Consider the following 9,744-nt stretch of genomic DNA (forward strand, 5'->3'; position numbering starts at 1 on the left):
CAGGCAAGGAACCAGGCCCACCAGGGGAAGGGAGAACCGAAAGGCATAGGTTTGTGGAATGAGATAATTGGGAGGGGGGCGGGAGAGGGACTTCATCTCATTTTGCTTTATAAAGAGCTTTAAGTTGTTAGTATTTCTCACCCCTGCCTCCCTAAAAGCCAGCCACATTAGCCCTATTCCTTTTTCCCTCTACCCATCTCCAAAGCCCACCATGCTAGAATTCTCTTTTTTTTTTTTTTTTTTTTTTTTTGAGATGGAATTTCGCTCTTGTCACCCAGGCTGGAGTGCAATGGCGCGATCTCGGCTCACTGTAACCTCCACCTCCCAGGTTCAAGTGATTCTCCTGCCTCAGTCTCCCAAGGAACTGGGATTACAGGCATCCGCCACCACACCTGGCTAATTTTTGTGTTTTTAGTAGAGATGGGGTTTCACCATGTCAGCCAGGCTGGTCTCTAACTCCTGATCTCAGGTAACCCACCCATCTTGGCCTCCCAAAGTACTGGGATTACAGGCGTGAGCCACCGCGCCCGGCCTGTGGTAAAATTCTTACATGTCATAATGAATTCTAAGCTATTGGAAAAGCTGGATTTGCTGTTTGAGGTGCCTCTGGCTATAGAAGTTTCCTTGGAGGGTCTGGGTAGTAGCTCAGGTGCAAGCCCACGTGTCCTCTGGGCTTCTGGTGGGTTACAGGCTGGCTCTGCACGTTGCTGTCTGCACTGGGCCTTAAACGACTGGGCTAGCTTGGTGGGTTACGGGCTAGCTCTGCAGGTTGCTGTCTGCATTGGGTCTTAAACGGCCAGGCTAGGGGATGACATGGAGGAAACGTGTGGCCAGTGGTGCTTTGGGCTGAATCCTGTCCCTCCAGGCCCCTTGCTGTTCAGAATTGTTGCAGTCTTTGGTAGGACAGAAATGCCCTCTCTGGCTGGAGACCAGCTGTGAGCCCAGGCCGGCTTCTGCTGTGGTCTTCTCACCATAGGAGGCCCGTGAGAAAGGAGTCTGCACCTCAGCTCCCAGCTCGGAACAGCTCCATTACTCTGTGACTTCAGTCACCAGACCACAACTCATGGCTCCCCTCAGTATCCGTCTCCATCCCGTGGACTCCACGCAGTATGGCAGGGCATTGGTGGTCCGCCCTCCTCCCTGCACACCCCGCGGCCGGCGCTCACGTTCCCCTGCAGCCTGGAGTTGCTAGTCACATAACTGGCTGACTTTCAGGTGCACACATCTGGAGTTAAAAGAAGCACCTTGGCCGGGTGCAGTGGCTCACGCCTGTAATCCCAGCACTTTGGGAGGCCAAGGCAGGCGGATCACCTGAGGTCAGGAGATCAGGACCATCCTGGCTAACACGGTGAAACCCCGTCTCTACTAAAAATACAAAAAGCCGGGCATGGTGGTGGGCACCTGTAGTCCCGCTACTCGGGAGGCTGAGGCAGGAGAATGGTGTCAACCCGAGGGGCGGGAGTTGCAGCGACCCGAGATCGTGCCACTGCATGTCAGCCTGGGGGACAGAGCAAGGCTCTGTCTCAAAAAAAAAAAAAAAAAAAAAAAAAAAAAGCCTCACTTATTCCTTCATAGTGCTTACATGATGAGAAGAAGAGAAAGCCTGGCACAATGGCTCACACCTGTAATCCCTGCACTTTGGGAGGCCAAGGCGGGCAAATCACCTGAGGTCATAAGTTTGAGACCAGCCTGACCAACATGGAGAAACCCCGTCTCTACTAAAATACAAAAAAATTAGCTGGGTGTAGTGATGCATGCCTGTAATCCCAGGTACTTGGGAGGCTGAGGCAGGAGCATTGCTTGAACGGGGGTGGTGGAGGTTTCGGTGAGCTGAGATCGCACCATTTCAGCCTGGGCAACAAGAGCGAAACTTCGTCTCAAAAGAAAAAAAAGAAGAAAAGTCAGGTTCAGAGGCTCCTCCCTGGAAGGCCTCTTCTCAGAGTTCCTCCTTATGACTGAGAAGGATTACCTGGGAGGGGAACCTGGTGGAGGTGTGAGAGAGTGGCCTGCTTGCTGGTAAGTCACGGGGTATTCAGATGGTGAACAGCAGTCTAGGTTCCTCCTTTCCTGGCAGCCGGCCACAGGCCTCGGTGTCTCACACATCGTTGCCAGCTGGACCAGGTGGAAGCGTCAGCATTGGGCGCGGGCGAGGCCTTGCCCTGCTGCATCGCTCAGCTCATGCGAGAGGGAGCCAGACATGCTGAGCTGATCAGGCTCCAGGTGTCGGAATGAGCATCAGGCCCAGGCCTCAACTGCAGTAAATTCCGGGGTGCCTGCTGGACCTGCTGGCTTCCTGCTGTGGCTCGGGGCTGAGGCTCCTATCTCAGGACAGGTCTGCCACAAGGCCCCTTTGCCTTTGGGAAGTCCACATGGCCTGTGGGGCTGTTTGGGGCCAGCACCCTCTCTCCCCCAAGGCGTCCTGGCCACCCAGAGTCAAAGAAGGACCAGCGACTGCTAGCATCTGGGCAGAGCTTGGGCGCAGGGCATCCAGTGTATCCTGGACAGAGGCGTCTCTTGGGGACTCTTCCAAGCTCTGCACCCATGGAGAGGACAAACTGCCCAAAGTTGGTCCTAAGCTGTGACAAGCCACAGCCCTGCACATGCCCGTCACGGGGCTCTGTGGATGACAGCATGCTGACGCTCTCGGTGTCCTGCGGAGAGTGAGGCTCGGAGATTGCAGTGCTGCTTCCTGTGGGTGATGGCGGGGCTCCTATGGGCAGACGGGGAGCTCGGACACCGCAGCACCACTACTTGGTGCCGGGAGAAGCTGTGGGATGGGAAGGGTCTCCTTCAGGGCTGAGGGCAGCCTTCACGCGCTGCCTTGGACAGGGCTGGGCCCCTGCAGGCTGGGCAGCCCCGGGGCAGCTTCTGAGGGGCCAGGGGAATGGAGTAGGTGGTGCACAGGTGATGAGGCCCTTGGGGGCTTTGGGCTTTGGCCACCACTTGTGAGACCAGGAAGAGTGTCGTCTCAGTCCTGTGGAACTGTCAGGCTTGGAAGAGGAGACTTTCTGTGGGTGGGCAGCAGCTGCTTCTCCGGAACAGCATCCCCCGCTTGGCCCTGTGGAGGGTCCAGGGCACAGGGGTGGGCAGTGGTGTGATTCAGTGTGAAAACTGCCTGGGGCCGGTGTCCAGCCCAGACAGGAGAGGCGTCCAGAGCTGGTGTCATGGTTCTCCTGCCTCCCCCATGTGCCGGCTTCTGCCGTGATCTTCTCATCATAGGAGGAGACCTCAAGGTGCAGTTTGCTGCTTGGGCTGGGCCGAGCTGGGCTAATGTAGCCATAGCCGTCTCCAGAGATGGTGGCAAGTGGCAGGTGAGGTCATTCCTCAGTATGGGTACAGGTGTGCAGGAGGGTGGCCTTGATGGGGCCCCAGAACACCAGGTCCCTAGGCCAACCTGCTCTGCCAGGCCTCAGGGATGGGATGGCCTCCCTCCCCCTCTCCCTTCTATTTTGGGAAGCTTGCTGCACCCTGGGGCTGGGCGTGAGCACCTGGAGGGACAAGCAGAAGCTTGGGGCTGGGCTGGGGGCACAGACGTCTGTCTTCACTAGCTGGGGACACTGCATCCCTGCAGAGGAGCGGTGAGAGAGGGACGCTGGTGCCAACATCAAGAAGAGCTGCTTGAGGTATATTCGAAGGGGTGGTATGGGGTGGTGGCTGGTGAGGTGAGGGCATTCTTTTTTTTTTAAACTTACTTTGGAAATAAAGTCAAATACACAGAAAAGTTGCAAGAGTAAGCATAGTGTAGAGAATACTCTTCACCCAGATTCACTTATTGTTAATATTTTGATCCCTTGATCATTTGGTTGCTGTGTGTGTGCATGTGTATTGCATGTTTGTGCATGTAGTGTGATGCTTATGTGCACGCGTGTATATGTGTAGATATGTGCATGTAGTATGTATGCCAGTGTGCGTCTGTAAGGATGTATGTGCAGTTGTGTTTGTATGCATGTGTGTGCCTGTGTGGTGTGTGCACTTGTGTTTTTGGTGTGTGTGCACGTATGTGTGCCTCTGTGGTATGTGCGCACATGTGTGTCCCTGTGTGGTGTGTGCCTGTGTGTGTGTCTGTGGTTCTGGGCACGTTTGTGCCAGTGTGCACTCGTGTGTGTGCCTGTGTGTGTGCATTTGTGTGTTTGGTGTGTGTGCACATATGTGTGCCTCTGTGGTATGTGTGCACATGTGTGTGCCTGTGTGGTGTGTGCCTGTGATACTGGGCACATGTTTGTGCCAGTGTGCACTCTGTGTGCCTGTGTGTGTGCACTTGTTTGGTGTGTGTGCACATACGTGTGCTTCTGTGGCATGTGTGCACATGTGTGTGCCTGTGGTACTAAGCACATGTTTGTGCCAGTGTGCACTCGTGTGTGTGCCTGTGTGGTGTGTCTGTGGTGTGTTGTGCACAGGTATGTGCCTGTGGTGTGTGTGCACGTGTGTGTGTGCCTGTGTGGTATATATGCACGTGTGCCTGTGTGGTGTGTGTGCACATGTGTGTGCCTGTGTGGTATATATGCACCTGTGCCTGTGTGGTGTGTGTGCAGGGGTGGCATTTGTTTTGGGAGCCCTGGGCAAGAACGGGAGGATGCAAAGCCACTGCTCTCCACACCTCTCCCCTGCCTACTCCAGATGGTGACTCCTGCCTCCTCCTCTGCAGGTGCAAGCCCCTCAGCCTGGTGGGGTCTGGGTTCAGTGGGAGCCTTAGAAGTTGTCTGGCTCCTTCCTGCTGGGTCCCCTGGGGCTGGTCCCTCAACCACCTCTTCTGAGCTCTGTGCCATCCATCCTCCTGTCACCGGTCCCCCTGCCAAGGTCTCCACCTCGAGTTGTTCTAGTTTGACAACCACAAAGCCTCCATACCCCAAGTTGCAGGATAGGGAGACAATAGGGGGTCACTGAGGTCGTGGCAAGTTCTGGAGGGGCCACACCAGTGGGGGACCCTTGTCATCACCAAGGAGAACAGTCCCCAACTTGGGGGGTTTCATGGAGAAGCCAGGCTGGTTGGGGGAAATGACGGGTGCAGCAGATTTGGTTTTGCAGGTGGACCAGGCAGGGAGTGTGCTTGGGTGGAGGCTGGGCGGGGCCTCCGCCTGTGCACAAGGTTGGAGGGGCATGGGCAGGCGTCAAGGGGTGCCGGGGCTGTGCGGAGCAGGGAAGTGGGCCCCGCTGTGGGAGCAGGGTGCAGCGGAGTGCAGGCCTAGGGACAGCCTGAGAGCCTTGGGACGTGGGTGTGGCGCCGGGCATGCCGGGATTTGCGCCCTGAAAGAGTAGCACCTGTGGAACAGTCCCACATAGGACAGTGGGTCCTGGAGGAGTCCCGCGAGGGGGTGTTTCTGTGCTGGGGGTGGTCGCTGTCCCAGGCACGAACTCCCCTTTGTGTCTGGGGAAGCCCTGGGTAGTAGAGTCTGTGGAGTTGGAGGTGAGCTTGGTCCCTGCGAGTACACAGAGGAAAGGGAGTCCCAGGACAGGGCCAGGACCACAGCCCCTTCTACCTTCCTGAGAGGCACTGAGGGGCCCTGCCCCCTGGGGTCCCTGTAAGCCTAGGGTGGTCTCCTTGTCTGTGAGACTGACCACCCCTTCTGGGAGGCCCTTCTGAGTGACAGCCGTCCGTACCCCCTGCCCCACCCCCGGGAGATTGGCTTCTTCACACCTGGCACCTGCTGCAGATGGAGGTTCCACTTAGAACAGGCCTCTGTGCTTCCTGCCTGAGCCTGAGACGATCCCGCCAGAGGCCAATTTCCAACCTCGCTCACCAGTGGATCGGTGAGTGGCTAGTGCCTGGGGCTCAGTCCCTTTTGGGGTCCTTCCACTTCCCCAGGGCTGATGTCTGGGTTTCTTTCCTCTCCCAGGAAAGGGCCCAGAGTGCAGGACCCTGGGCTGTATGAAGTGCAGGCAGCTCCATGGCCAGCATGGCGGCCCCTGGTCACTGAAAGTACCTCTATGCAGCACCAGCAGGGCCTCCCCACAGTCTCCCCATCCCTAAATGCACTTGGAACCTGCAACTGAACCTTCTGGGGTTCTGGTCACTGGCTGCCTTCAAGGGAGTGGGACCAGGGGACCGGGACTGACAGAACATGATCTGAGGCCAAGGATGGCCGGCCGCGGCCGCTCAGAGGAAGAGGAGGCTGGTGATGGACCGTATGTGTCCTGGAGCCTTCCCCAAGGAGGTAGGGGTGCATGAGGGCCAGGCTGGAGGGCTGCTGAGCCCTGGGGTGGGGCCTGAAGTCTGCGGTCTCCCCAACGAGCACAGTTGCTTCTTATCCAACAGGCGGGGAGGCAGGTGGTGGGGTGATGGCAGGCACAGCACTGGAGAGAGTGCAGAGGCTGGGATGTGAGCCCGTATCAGGGCAGGGCAGGAGGTGAGGGGACTTTGGGGTGCAGAGGCGGGAAGGGCATTGGCAGCCGGGCACCTGTGTCTGAGGGTCAGGAGCAGGTGAGGGCATGGGGTTGTGGTCTGAGGGGGGACTTGGTTAAGTGTGGCGTTGAGGAGGCCAGGGCCTGGGGTGGGGGTATCTGCTGGACAGTCCCAGAGAGACCTGGAGTGCAGACCCAATCCCTGCCATGCCTGAGCCCCTCGGGGCTGGCCCTTCCCTCTGCCACAGCCCTGCCCCAAGCAGACCACTTGCCCCCCACCTCTCTGTGAGCCAGGGGCAGGCAGCTCAGCCTTCTAGGGGACTTCCTGACACTCAGGGGCCTGGCCACAAGGTTCTGTTGACACACGCTTGTGCTCCACAGTGGGTGGAGGCCCAGGGGACACAGGGCACTGGGAGGCAGGACTGTGTGTTGCCCGGAAGGCAAACTGTCCCACCTGGCCTTCCTGGGATGGAAGACGCCCCTGAGGGTGTCGTAGCCCCAGGACCATATGGGGAGCAGCTGATGTTGGGGCTGACCTCTCCGGGCCACACCCAGCCTGGGATCCCTGCGTGAGGCAGCGTGGAGCCTGCTCTGCTCTGCTCCTGCCCCTTCCACAGGTTATCGGGCTGCTATCTGGGGAGGGATGCCACCAAGCAGATGTCAGAATGGGGTGGAGGAGGCCCCACCTGGCCTGGGAGGGTGGAAACTGGTTGGAGAAGGAGGTGGACTAGCAGCACCTGGTGACTAATCCTGGTCTGGCCTCTCCTTGCCAGTCACCACCCCTGGTGGCTGGTGAGGGACATGAGAGTGGGGCTGCTTTGGGAAGTGGAGGCCAAGGGGAGCCCATGCCCCAGGAGTGCCCGAGCTTTGACGCACATGGTATGGCCAGGGAACCCTCTCTGAGACAGACCAAGTTGGGACCTGAAGGATGAGTTGGGAAAGGGATGTGGGAGCCTGAGCATGAGAAGAGCCTTCTAGCCGGAACATCCTCATGGGCAAAGACTGCCAGGCAGGAGGGCCTGAGCATTCTGGGAGTCCAGAGGGCCCAGGGTGGTTCTTTCCTACCCTGGAGCTGCCCTCTGTACCTCAGCACCCCCGCACACAAATGCACAGGTGCACACAAAAGCATACATACATTCATGAGCATCTGAGTGCACACAGGCACATACATGCATGCATGTACAAAGCATACAACATATAAACATGTGCACACAACACATGTGCCTACCATGGGCATGCAGACATGCGTGATCATATGCCCTAACATGGGCATGTACAGATGTGTGATCATATGCCCTACCATGGGCATGGGCACACACCAACACGTGTGGTCATGTGCCCTACCCTGGGCATGGGCATGCACCAACACGTGTGATCATATGTCCTACCATGGACACATTGACATGCGTGATCAGGTGCTCTAACAAGGGCAGGCACTGACACGTGTGATCATATGCCCTACCATGGACACGCACCAACACACGTGATCATGTGCCCTAACATGGGGATGCACCGACACGCGCGATCATGTGTCCTTCCATGGAGACGCACAGACACGTGTGATCATATGCCCTACCATGGGGATGTACAGACATGCGTGATCATATGTCCTAACATGGGCATGCACCGACACACGTGGTCATATGCCCTAACATGGGCATGCACTGACACACGTGATCATGTGCCCTACCATAGGCACACACTGACATGCGTGATCATATGCCCACAGGCATCCCCAGGCATGCACACACACACGCACACAAATGTATACACACATGCACATACGCATACAGGCACATGAGGCGCACACACATGGGCCTTGTAAAACTAATGTAAAGATGATAATGGTCCCAGATAAACGAGCCCCTTGGGAAGGATCCACCTTCTGCTCTGTCTGGGTGCAAGCCACAGCACCTCCTCAGGTCTGTAATTCTTGGGGGTCTGCACATGAGGAAAGGTGGGGTTTGCCTGGAAATGGGCCTTTCTGTGGGCTGTTTGGTCTTCAGGCTCTTGGGACATCTCCAGTCTTTTGGCAGGTGGGCTCTGAAAGGGGGTGCCACCCTGCCCAGGGTAGCCACCATGTCTTCTAAGCAAGACTGCCTGCCCCAGCAGATTCTGCACTTCTGTGGGTGTGAAGTCACTGGGAAATACCTTTTGGGGACCAAGACAGGGGTCTTCTCTGGACATTTGGGAAGACTTGTGGGGAAGGGACATTGGAGACTGTCCAAGGTTAGCTGGGTCAGGGACTGCTTGGGCAGTGATGGCCAGGGCCTCCGTGGCAGGAGGAGAGCTGTCCTTATGTGGAGTCGGGGACCTGAGCATCACCAGGCTGATCTGGCACTGAGGCCCTGTGGCTTCCCCTCCTGTGTCCTCAGCATGCAGTCACCCTCTTAGAAGTATACGGGTCTGTGGAGTGACCTTTGGGTGGCCAGAGTTCAGTGGATCTGCATCTCTCCCTCGTCACCACTGCTTCAAAGAACTGAAAACAGGACCAGCCAGAGGGAGTTTAAATGGCCCCACTCTGCAGGGTCCATGGTGATGGTGCTCCTGCCGCTGCTGCTGCTGGTGATGACGATGATGGTGGTGATGGTGAAGATGGTGGTGATGGTGGCAATGGTTATGTTGATGGTGGTGATGGTACTGATGGTGGCAGTGATTATAGTGATGATGACTGCTCACATTTACTGACTCCAGGAGTCTGAGACATGCCCTTGTGTTCTTGTACCAATGGCTGAGTGGGCCCTGCCTTCCTGCCCACTGTGACCAGGATGCTCCTGCTCTGTTCCAAACTCTGTTCCAGGCAGAGCCCGGATTATCCTCTCTACCCATGGAGTTCCCATCCCTGCAGGCTCACCTAGACCTTGGTGGCACTTGTGGCTTCGTTCCTAGGAGGGGTTCAGACATATCTGTTGAATGAACAAATGAATGAACAAAGAGCATCCTGGTGTGCAAGGGCCCCTGTGTGTCCCTCCTCCCCTGGTTTGAGGTGTGTGGGGCAAAGGGCAGTCTCCCCGTGGGGAGGGGCCTGCCTCCACCCATTGCTCATGCAGATGGCCTTCAAGGCTGGAAGTCCCTCTGGGGCCTGATTCTGCCAGGGTTCTCTCCCCATCCCTGTCCAGGTGCAGGATCCTGTGGCAGCTCCAGGGCGCCCTCACGTGGTAAGCACAGGCACCTGCAGGAGGGCCTGACCACACATGCCCAGGCAGCCGCGTGGTGTGCTGGGGAGTGCTGCCTGGGCCCCAGGTGGATGGTTGTGTGCCACATGGTTGTACGTTGAGACCTCACCTCAGCTTGGTCTGTGTGCTGCGTGGACATCTCCATCCTGTCCCTGCAGAGACGTGCCCAGTATAGAGCACGGACCCTACGTGCCGTGTGGACTGGGTGCAGCCTGGGGCTGGGAGCCTG

This window comes from Macaca thibetana, chromosome 10 (assembly GCF_024542745.1).
Source record: "Macaca thibetana thibetana isolate TM-01 chromosome 10, ASM2454274v1, whole genome shotgun sequence".
NCBI classification, from domain to species: domain Eukaryota; kingdom Metazoa; phylum Chordata; class Mammalia; order Primates; family Cercopithecidae; genus Macaca; species Macaca thibetana.